The sequence below is a fragment of the Schistosoma haematobium genome, chromosome 3 (genome assembly GCF_000699445.3).
Source record: "Schistosoma haematobium chromosome 3, whole genome shotgun sequence".
Taxonomy (NCBI): Eukaryota; Metazoa; Platyhelminthes; class Trematoda; order Strigeidida; family Schistosomatidae; genus Schistosoma; species Schistosoma haematobium.
The window spans coordinates 36013780-36025261 of record NC_067198.1 but is presented as its reverse complement, the minus strand read 5'-3'; positions in this window follow the sequence as shown (position 1 = coordinate 36025261).

Genomic DNA, 11482 nt, shown 5'->3' with positions numbered 1-11482 from the left:
TCCAATGTCTCAACAGTGCATAGGTTTTGATTTGAACATTCCTGATCCGGTTCCTTTGGTTGTGTGGATTATTTTAGAGTAGAATCTTTCAAGGCGACGTGATCAGAGTTTATTAGATGCCCACATATTGAACTGATAAGTGTTATGCACTCTTACTTTAAAGTCCTCACCATGTTGCGTGCTCAGATGCGTCTAGAAACTGATCGCTTTCCGCTGCCAATGTAAACTAACCCACGATAGACAGTAAATTTCTAGGTTCATATTGATGTGGCTCAAGGTGGAAGATTACCCTTAAGACCTCCGTGAACACAAGATCAGTTTAAAATGCAAATGTGAAATAATGCTGAACAGAACTTTCTATTTAAATACTTCAAAGTCCGTTTATTCAAAATTTCAGCAACCGTATCTCCTTCAAACTTCACCTGTATTTCTTCTAGGGCTACTTTCGGGCCCAAGCACGGTAAAAAAGACGGAGGTTGAGCACTCACTGGGTAATCTCATCTCGTAGAAAAAAATTTTCCTGAAACAAACGCTAACAGGAACAGAAAATTAAACAATTTAAACGCTGTCTTGGGAGTTGATTAATGACGCCTCATGATGAAAGATGAAATTCTTCTGAAGTCACGAGACCGAAGACTCTTCTAATTACCAAGGCAACAATTTTTATGGGTATATGGAACGTCCGTAAAATGTAGGAGACCGGGAGTACCAGACAACTATCAACAGAATCGCGGAGGTACAATCCGGCGTTTGTCGAGATCATTGGGTTGGACTGAGACTGTTATGCTCTCGTCATAAACAAGGAAATAATCCGCACACCCGAGGAGTTGCACTTTTGTTCTACAAACAAGCACTAAATGCACTTATTGGGCAGGAATCCTGAAAAAGCCACAATGGTTCGGAGTTTGACGACGCTTCTACCAGTAACACCTAATCTGGAGCAAACCACCAAGTTACATAAAAACGCAGAAGCAAGGAGATTCAAAGATATATTTGATAGGCTGTCAATATATCGAGGATCGTCTGATCTAATCTGGCTAGCGATTGCAAGGGTTGTTGAGCACGGCGTTCCCACTCGTTATCTGGTGCGGATACATGACCGGGCGTCCTCAGCTAGGTGAGTCCATCAAAACCAATGTCAAAAACTTAAAGAGCTATATATTTTGGGGATTTATTTACCGCTAGAATAACATGGATATGTAGAACTATGGTCTACTATGATATTAGTACTGCCCTAATAATAGACCTAATCCTAAATTTGTAGATTTGTCGTGATATAACTGCCTAATTTATAAGATCTAACGTAGAAGTCACACCATCGACTACACCAACTCACTGTATCGCATCAATTACCAATACATGATGTAGAACAAGGTTAGGCTAGAGAAAGAACAATATATTTAATATGAATAGAAGATATAAGGTAACATTCAGCAGAGACCACGCCTGCATGGCCGAGCCATGCCACTCGATCAACTCCAGACCATTCAATTCATTCTTCGCGCCTTCTCCATTGTTAGGTATTTCTCCGTGTTGAATATTGAATATCTATTTTCTGAGTAGTCTTGTGTTCAGCTTTGAAGATTGTGTGGTTATGGTCTAATGCCACTACACTACTCTCCCACCAGAATCAACGTGATGTTGGTTCGATACCGAATTGGATGGGATCGTCGTGCGCCGAAGGTTACCAAGACTAGGAAGAATCCCCCGGGTAATGATAAGCTGAAAGATAACTCAAAAAGAAGGCGGCAGCATCTGGTCGGGAAATACATGTAATAATTTTTAAAAAAATCTGCCTTCATGCTTAACACACTTAAAATGACAATTTGGGTGAAGATTATTTGAGCTATAAAAATGGGATTACAGTAATAATAATAAAACAATGCGTGTTAATAGCCGTTGGTTAATAACTTGACGTATAGGTAGTAAGTATTTTGTGTTTAGAAATATTAAAGTAATGAATATTGTAGAAATGTTAATATTGGCATTAGTTTTGGTTTAAATTATGAAATCAAATAACGATTATGCCGGTAACCCGTCCATATGAGTTGAATTCCAATTGCATCTGTATTAGTAGGCTAACTGAAGGAACAAAAGTATTACCGTGGAGAAGAATTCCAACTAGTGTTCCAGTTAGTTTGATACGGTTTATTTAGTTACGGGAGATTTCCTCAACCTCATTTTTACTTGACCGTGATAGAATTTAGTAATACCACTAATACGCATGAATGGTTATCACAACAAAATTTAAATATGTGAATGATAATTGTATGAATTTTGGACAGATAACTAAGAGCGATTCGTTAAACATGATTGTATTCGTATGAGACATGGTTCAGACTCAATGTTCCAATCTGCCATAGAATATTTATTTATATTTATACCTACCGGTTGATGGTGCATACAAGTTAGTTGCAAGTATGCAGTTTATCATAAGGCGAAATACGAGTTAATTGAGATATAGTGATTATAAGTTATTGAAATCAGTCAAGCTTATGTGTCATATTACGAAGTGATGTGGTGCTGCAAGATGTATTTAGCTAAATAAGTTTTTACAAGACAATTAATAGTGAGTGATGCTCATGTGATTATCAGGAGTACATAAGTTGTAACCAAGGGAGTACACTCCCAACTCATGTCTATGATAATGGCTTGAACCGCAGTCAGTGTTGGGGTAAATTCGACATTGATGTTTTCAGTTTGCAGATTTGCTCGACTGCTTATACTGATTATTTGCATGCATGATTGTGTCGCTAAACCTCCAATTAGACTGACAAGGTTTTGAGATATTTACTGAATAAGCAACCGATAGAGAAACATACTGTAATCATCTATAGTGAATGGAGATAAAAGAAAAAACAACACTAGTGATAATTGTAAATCAATTTGCTGACCGATTTTGTTAATAGTTTCATTAATTTTATCAATCATATTACGTGATTGTCAAGTTATGACAATGCTTTATGACGATATCCTGAAACTATTACGTTTAACTAGTTATAGTGTTGATTGAGGATTAGTCAGTAGAAAAATAGGTATTGTTGCTTTAGGTGATTCGAAATTATCAGAAATTTATAACGTTAAAGAATCCGAGACGCCTAATTTAATTATAAATTTTAATTCAGAAAGATTCGTTTAGTGTTAATTCTAGTAGGCTAAAGAGTTTTGATTTTAAACGTTTGTTTAGCTAACAGCTACCTAGGGATTTAGTTATTTTACTAGTGCAGTTGATAGTACCTAAATTTTTAATCTTATTATCTAAACTATGTTCGCATTTTAGGCTGCTAATATGATAAACCAATCCATAAACCCAAATACGATTAGCAACAACGACTATGATGGGTTTATTGATAAATGTTAAAGGCGATTCAGATGATTCCTAAATTTAGGAGACATGAAGATATAGTGTAACGTATGTGCGGGACAGGTTAACAAGCAGGTTGTTGACGTATATGACAATTTAAAAATAATGAACATGACCAGATAAATAATTTTAAAGTTAAGACTGCTTGTGAAACTTCAGGCAGGAATATGATGCGTTATAAACCTTCCATAAGAAGTTACTGCATTTAGCTTAGTGACACTTACAAAAATATGGCAAAAGCAACTGAAAAACATATACATCTTAAGTACAAAAAAAAATCATCCAGTAAAATAGTTGAACTCGCCTTGATTATTTTTGAAAATTATATTATTCAGTGGACGACATATATAACGCCATTCGTGAGTAGTATTGATCCAAAAGCATCCAGAATAAAACATGCAGTATGGCAATTAATTCCAGGGTGCTTGATGCTGTTGAGGTTTTTGCCACTCGCTCGGATCAGAACAACCGAATGAACCCAGATAATTGTGTGGTTGTCATTGAACGAACCATCTAAAAATGACCTTATGATTGCAGAAAACCTATAGCTGGAACTCACCGTATGTTTTTGGAGAAGTGTCATCCTTGTTGTTTGGCAATGGAACTCGAGAATATGAAATTAGGCAGGCAGTGGTCGGAAGAAAAGATATTACAGGATAGTGCATAGTTTAAAACAGGATGAGGTGTTAAGCGAAGGAACACTAAGAATTAGATCCAGATAACTATTCAATCCTTGATTGCATTGTTAGTCAATGTATATTTACGCTATTTACAGGTCATATTTGCTAGAGCTTGATGTTTAAACAAGTCTATGTTGCTGAAGCAGGTAAATGCTATTAAAGCTTGTTAACGAACCATCAAAGCTAATTAGTTGATATAGATGATCAACTTTTATTATCGATTGAGCTAGTAAGTTATGTGAACTAATAGATATAACATTACGATAATATATGTGACCATTAATCAAAGGACTATTAGAATAGTGGGTTTACAAAAATAAAATCCGATTGAGAAGGTTAAGGTGGAAATAAGGATTAACAATAATAGGTTGCGTTTCTTTAGTTGGGCTCACCAATGTAGAACTATGGTCTACTATGATATTAGTACTGCTCTAATAATAGACCTAATCCTAAATTTGTAGATTTGTCGTGATATAACTGCCTAATTTATAAGATCTAACGTAGAAGTCACACCATCGACTACACCAACTCACTGTATCGCATCAATTACCAATACATGATGTAGAACAAGGTTAGGCTAGAGAAAGAACAATATATTTAATATGAATAGAAGATATAAGGTAACATTCAGCAGAGACCACGCCTGCATGGCCGAGCCATGCCACTCGATCAACTCCAGACCATTCAATTCATTCTTCGCGCCTTCTCCATTGTTAGGTATTTCTCCGTGTTGAATATTGAATATCTATTTTCTGAGTAGTCTTGTGTTCAGCTTTGAAGATTGTGTGGTTATGGTCTAATGCCACTACACTACTCTCCCACCAGAATCAACGTGATGTTGGTTCGATACCGAATTGGATGGGATCGTCGTGCGCCGAAGGTTACCAAGACTAGGAAGAATCCCCCGGGTAATGATAAGCTGAAAGATAACTCAAAAAGAAGGCGGCAGCATCTGGTCGGGAAATACATGTAATAATTTTTAAAAAAATCTGCCTTCATGCTTAACACACTTAAAATGACAATTTGGGTGAAGATTATTTGAGCTATAAAAATGGGATTACAGTAATAATAATAAAACAATGCGTGTTAATAGCCGTTGGTTAATAACTTGACGTATAGGTAGTAAGTATTTTGTGTTTAGAAATATTAAAGTAATGAATATTGTAGAAATGTTAATATTGGCATTAGTTTTGGTTTAAATTATGAAATCAAATAACGATTATGCCGGTAACCCGTCCATATGAGTTGAATTCCAATTGCATCTGTATTAGTAGGCTAACTGAAGGAACAAAAGTATTACCGTGGAGAAGAATTCCAACTAGTGTTCCAGTTAGTTTGATACGGTTTATTTAGTTACGGGGAGATTTCCTCAACCTCATTTTTACTTGACCGTGATAGAATTTAGTAATACCACTAATACGCATGAATGGTTATCACAACAAAATTTAAATATGTGAATGATAATTGTATGAATTTTGGACAGATAACTAAGAGCGATTCGTTAAACATGATTGTATTCGTATGAGACATGGTTCAGACTCAATGTTCCAATCTGCCATAGAATATTTATTTATATTTATACCTACCGGTTGATGGTGCATACAAGTTAGTTGCAAGTATGCAGTTTACCATAAGGCGAAATACGAGTTAATTGAGATATAGTGATTATAAGTTATTGAAATCAGTCAAGCTTATGTGTCATATTACGAAGTGATGTGGTGCTGCAAGATGTATTTAGCTAAATAAGTTTTTACAAGACAATTAATAGTGAGTGATGCTCATGTGATTATCAGGGAGTACATAAGTTGTAACCAAGGGGAGTACACTCCCAACTCATGTCTATGATAATGGCTTGAACCGCAGTCAGTGTTGAGGTAAATTCGACATTGATGTTTTCAGTTTGCAGATTTGCTCGACTGCTTATACTGATTATTTGCATGCATGATTGTGTCGCTAAACCTCCAATTAGACTGACAAGGTTTTGAGATATTTACTGAATAAGCAACCGATAGAGAAACATACTGTAATCATCTATAGTGAATGGAGATAAAAGAAAAACAACACTAGTGATAATTGTAAATCAATTTGCTGACCGATTTTGTTAATAGTTTCATTAATTTTATCAATCATATTACGTGATTGTCAAGTTATGACAATGCTTTATGACGATATCCTGAAACTATTACGTTTAACTAGTTATAGTGTTGATTGAGGATTAGTCAGTAGAAAAATAGGTATTGTTGCTTTAGGTGATTCGAAATTATCAGAAATTTATAACGTTAAAGAATCCGAGACGCCTAATTTAATTATAAATTTTAATTCAGAAAGATTCGTTTAGTGTTAATTCTAGTAGGCTAAAGAGTTTTGATTTTAAACGTTTGTTTAGCTAACAGCTACCTAGGGATTTAGTTATTTTACTAGTGCAGTTGATAGTACCTAAATTTTTAATCTTATTATCTAAACTATGTTCGCATTTTAGGCTGCTAATATGATAAACCAATCCATAAACCCAAATACGATTAGCAACAACGACTATGATGGGTTTATTGATAAATGTTAAAGGCGATTCAGATGATTCCTAAATTTAGGAGACATGAAGATATAGTGTAACGTATGTGCGGGACAGGTTAACAAGCAGGTTGTTGACGTATATGACAATTTAAAAATAATGAACATGACCAGATAAATAATTTTAAAGTTAAGACTGCTTGTGAAACTTCAGGCAGGAATATGATGCGTTATAAACCTTCCATAAGAAGTTACTGCATTTAGCTTAGTGACACTTACAAAAATATGGCAAAAGCAACTGAAAAACATATACATCTTAAGTACAAAAAAATCATCCAGTAAAATAGTTGAACTCGCCTTGATTATTTTTGAAAATTATATTATTCAGTGGACGACATATATAACGCCATTCGTGAGTAGTATTGATCCAAAAGCATCCAGAATAAAACATGCAGTATGGCAATTAATTCCAGGGTGCTTGATGCTGTTGAGGTTTTTGCCACTCGCTCGGATCAGAACAACCGAATGAACCCAGATAATTGTGTGGTTGTCATTGAACGAACCATCTAAAAATGACCTTATGATTGCAGAAAACCTATAGCTGGAACTCACCGTATGTTTTTGGAGGTGTCATCCTTGTTGTTTGGCAATGGAACTCGAGAATATGAAATTAGGCAGGCAGTGGTCGGAAGAAAAGATATTACAGGATAGTGCATAGTTTAAAACAGGATGAGGTGTTAAGCGAAGGAACACTAAGAATTAGATCCAGATAACTATTCAATCCTTGATTGCATTGTTAGTCAATGTATATTTACGCTATTTACAGGTCATATTTGCTAGAGCTTGATGTTTAAACAAGTCTATGTTGCTGAAGCAGGTAAATGCTATTAAAGCTTGTTAACGAACCATCAAAGCTAATTAGTTGATATAGATGATCAACTTTTATTATCGATTGAGCTAGTAAGTTATGTGAACTAATAGATATAACATTACGATAATATATGTGACCATTAATCAAAGGACTATTAGAATAGTGGGTTTACAAAAATAAAATCCGATTGAGAAGGTTAAGGTGGAAATAAGGATTAACAATAATAGGTTGCGTTTCTTTAGTTGGGCTCACCAATGTAGAACTATGGTCTACTATGATATTAGTACTGCTCTAATAATAGACCTAATCCTAAATTTGTAGATTTGTCGTGATATAACTGCCTAATTTATAAGATCTAACGTAGAAGTCACACCATCGACTACACCAACTCACTGTATCGCATCAATTACCAATACATGATGTAGAACAAGGTTAGGCTAGAGAAAGAACAATATATTTAATATGAATAGAAGATATAAGGTAACATTCAGCAGAGACCACGCCTGCATGGCCGAGCCATGCCACTCGATCAACTCCAGACCATTCAATTCATTCTTCGCGCCTTCTCCATTGTTAGGTATTTCTCCGTGTTGAATATTGAATATCTATTTTCTGAGTAGTCTTGTGTTCAGCTTTGAAGATTGTGTGGTTATGGTCTAATGCCACTACACTACTCTCCCACCAGAATCAACGTGATGTTGGTTCGATACCGAATTGGATGGGATCGTCGTGCGCCGAAGGTTACCAAGACTAGGAAGAATCCCCCGGGTAATGATAAGCTGAAAGATAACTCAAAAAGAAGGCGGCAGCATCTGGTCGGGAAATACATGTAATAATTTTTAAAAAAATCTGCCTTCATGCTTAACACACTTAAAATGACAATTTGGGTGAAGATTATTTGAGCTATAAAAATGGGATTACAGTAATAATAATAAAACAATGCGTGTTAATAGCCGTTGGTTAATAACTTGACGTATAGGTAGTAAGTATTTTGTGTTTAGAAATATTAAAGTAATGAATATTGTAGAAATGTTAATATTGGCATTAGTTTTGGTTTAAATTATGAAATCAAATAACGATTATGCCGGTAACCCGTCCATATGAGTTGAATTCCAATTGCATCTGTATTAGTAGGCTAACTGAAGGAACAAAAGTATTACCGTGGAGAAGAATTCCAACTAGTGTTCCAGTTAGTTTGATACGGTTTATTTAGTTACGGGGAGATTTCCTCAACCTCATTTTTACTTGACCGTGATAGAATTTAGTAATACCACTAATACGCATGAATGGTTATCACAACAAAATTTAAATATGTGAATGATAATTGTATGAATTTTGGACAGATAACTAAGAGCGATTCGTTAAACATGATTGTATTCGTATGAGACATGGTTCAGACTCAATGTTCCAATCTGCCATAGAATATTTATTTATATTTATACCTACCGGTTGATGGTGCATACAAGTTAGTTGCAAGTATGCAGTTTACCATAAGGCGAAATACGAGTTAATTGAGATATAGTGATTATAAGTTATTGAAATCAGTCAAGCTTATGTGTCATATTACGAAGTGATGTGGTGCTGCAAGATGTATTTAGCTAAATAAGTTTTTACAAGACAATTAATAGTGAGTGATGCTCATGTGATTATCAGGAGTACATAAGTTGTAACCAAGGGAGTACACTCCCAACTCATGTCTATGATAATGGCTTGAACCGCAGTCAGTGTTGGGGTAAATTCGACATTGATGTTTTCAGTTTGCAGATTTGCTCGACTGCTTATACTGATTATTTGCATGCATGATTGTGTCGCTAAACCTCCAATTAGACTGACAAGGTTTTGAGATATTTACTGAATAAGCAACCGATAGAGAAACATACTGTAATCATCTATAGTGAATGGAGATAAAAGAAAAACAACACTAGTGATAATTGTAAATCAATTTGCTGACCGATTTTGTTAATAGTTTCATTAATTTTATCAATCATATTACGTGATTGTCAAGTTATGACAATGCTTTATGACGATATCCTGAAACTATTACGTTTAACTAGTTATAGTGTTGATTGAGGATTAGTCAGTAGAAAAATAGGTATTGTTGCTTTAGGTGATTCGAAATTATCAGAAATTTATAACGTTAAAGAATCCGAGACGCCTAATTTAATTATAAATTTTAATTCAGAAAGATTCGTTTAGTGTTAATTCTAGTAGGCTAAAGAGTTTTGATTTTAAACGTTTGTTTAGCTAACAGCTACCTAGGGATTTAGTTATTTTACTAGTGCAGTTGATAGTACCTAAATTTTTAATCTTATTATCTAAACTATGTTCGCATTTTAGGCTGCTAATATGATAAACCAATCCATAAACCCAAATACGATTAGCAACAACGACTATGATGGGTTTATTGATAAATGTTAAAGGCGATTCAGATGATTCCTAAATTTAGGAGACATGAAGATATAGTGTAACGTATGTGCGGGACAGGTTAACAAGCAGGTTGTTGACGTATATGACAATTTAAAAATAATGAACATGACCAGATAAATAATTTTAAAGTTAAGACTGCTTGTGAAACTTCAGGCAGGAATATGATGCGTTATAAACCTTCCATAAGAAGTTACTGCATTTAGCTTAGTGACACTTACAAAAATATGGCAAAAGCAACTGAAAAACATATACATCTTAAGTACAAAAAAAAAATCATCCAGTAAAATAGTTGAACTCGCCTTGATTATTTTTGAAAATTATATTATTCAGTGGACGACATATATAACGCCATTCGTGAGTAGTATTGATCCAAAAGCATCCAGAATAAAACATGCAGTATGGCAATTAATTCCAGGGTGCTTGATGCTGTTGAGGTTTTTGCCACTCGCTCGGATCAGAACAACCGAATGAACCCAGATAATTGTGTGGTTGTCATTGAACGAACCATCTAAAAATGACCTTATGATTGCAGAAAACTTATAGCTGGAACTCACCGTATGTTTTTGGAGAAGTGTCATCCTTGTTGTTTGGCAATGGAACTCGAGAATATGAAATTAGGCAGGCAGTGGTCGGAAGAAAAGATATTACAGGATAGTGCATAGTTTAAAACAGGATGAGGTGTTAAGCGAAGGAACACTAAGAATTAGATCCAGATAACTATTCAATCCTTGATTGCATTGTTAGTCAATGTATATTTACGCTATTTACAGGTCATATTTGCTAGAGCTTGATGTTTAAACAAGTCTATGTTGCTGAAGCAGGTAAATGCTATTAAAGCTTGTTAACGAACCATCAAAGCTAATTAGTTGATATAGATGATCAACTTTTATTATCGATTGAGCTAGTAAGTTATGTGAACTAATAGATATAACATTACGATAATATATGTGACCATTAATCAAAGGACTATTAGAATAGTGGGTTTACAAAAATAAAATCCGATTGAGAAGGTTAAGGTGGAAATAAGGATTAACAATAATAGGTTGCGTTTCTTTAGTTGGGCTCACCAATGTAGAACTATGGTCTACTATGATATTAGTACTGCTCTAATAATAGACCTAATCCTAAATTTGTAGATTTGTCGTGATATAACTGCCTAATTTATAAGATCTAACGTAGAAGTCACACCATCGACTACACCAACTCACTGTATCGCGTCAATTACCAATACATGATGTAGAACAAGGTTAGGCTAGAGAAAGAACAATATATTTAATATGAATAGAAGATATAAGGTAACATTCAGCAGAGACCACGCCTGCATGGCCGAGCCATGCCACTCGATCAACTCCAGACCATTCAATTCATTCTTCGCGCCTTCTCCATTGTTAGGTATTTCTCCGTGTTGAATATTGAATATCTATTTTCTGAGTAGTCTTGTGTTCAGCTTTGAAGATTGTGTGGTTATGGTCTAATGCCACTACACTACTCTCCCACCAGAATCAACGTGATGTTGGTTCGATACCGAATTGGATGGGATCGTCGTGCGCCGAAGGTTACCAAGACTAGGAAGAATCCCCGGGTAATGATAAGCTGAAAGATAACTCAAAAGAAGGCGGCAGCATCTGGTCG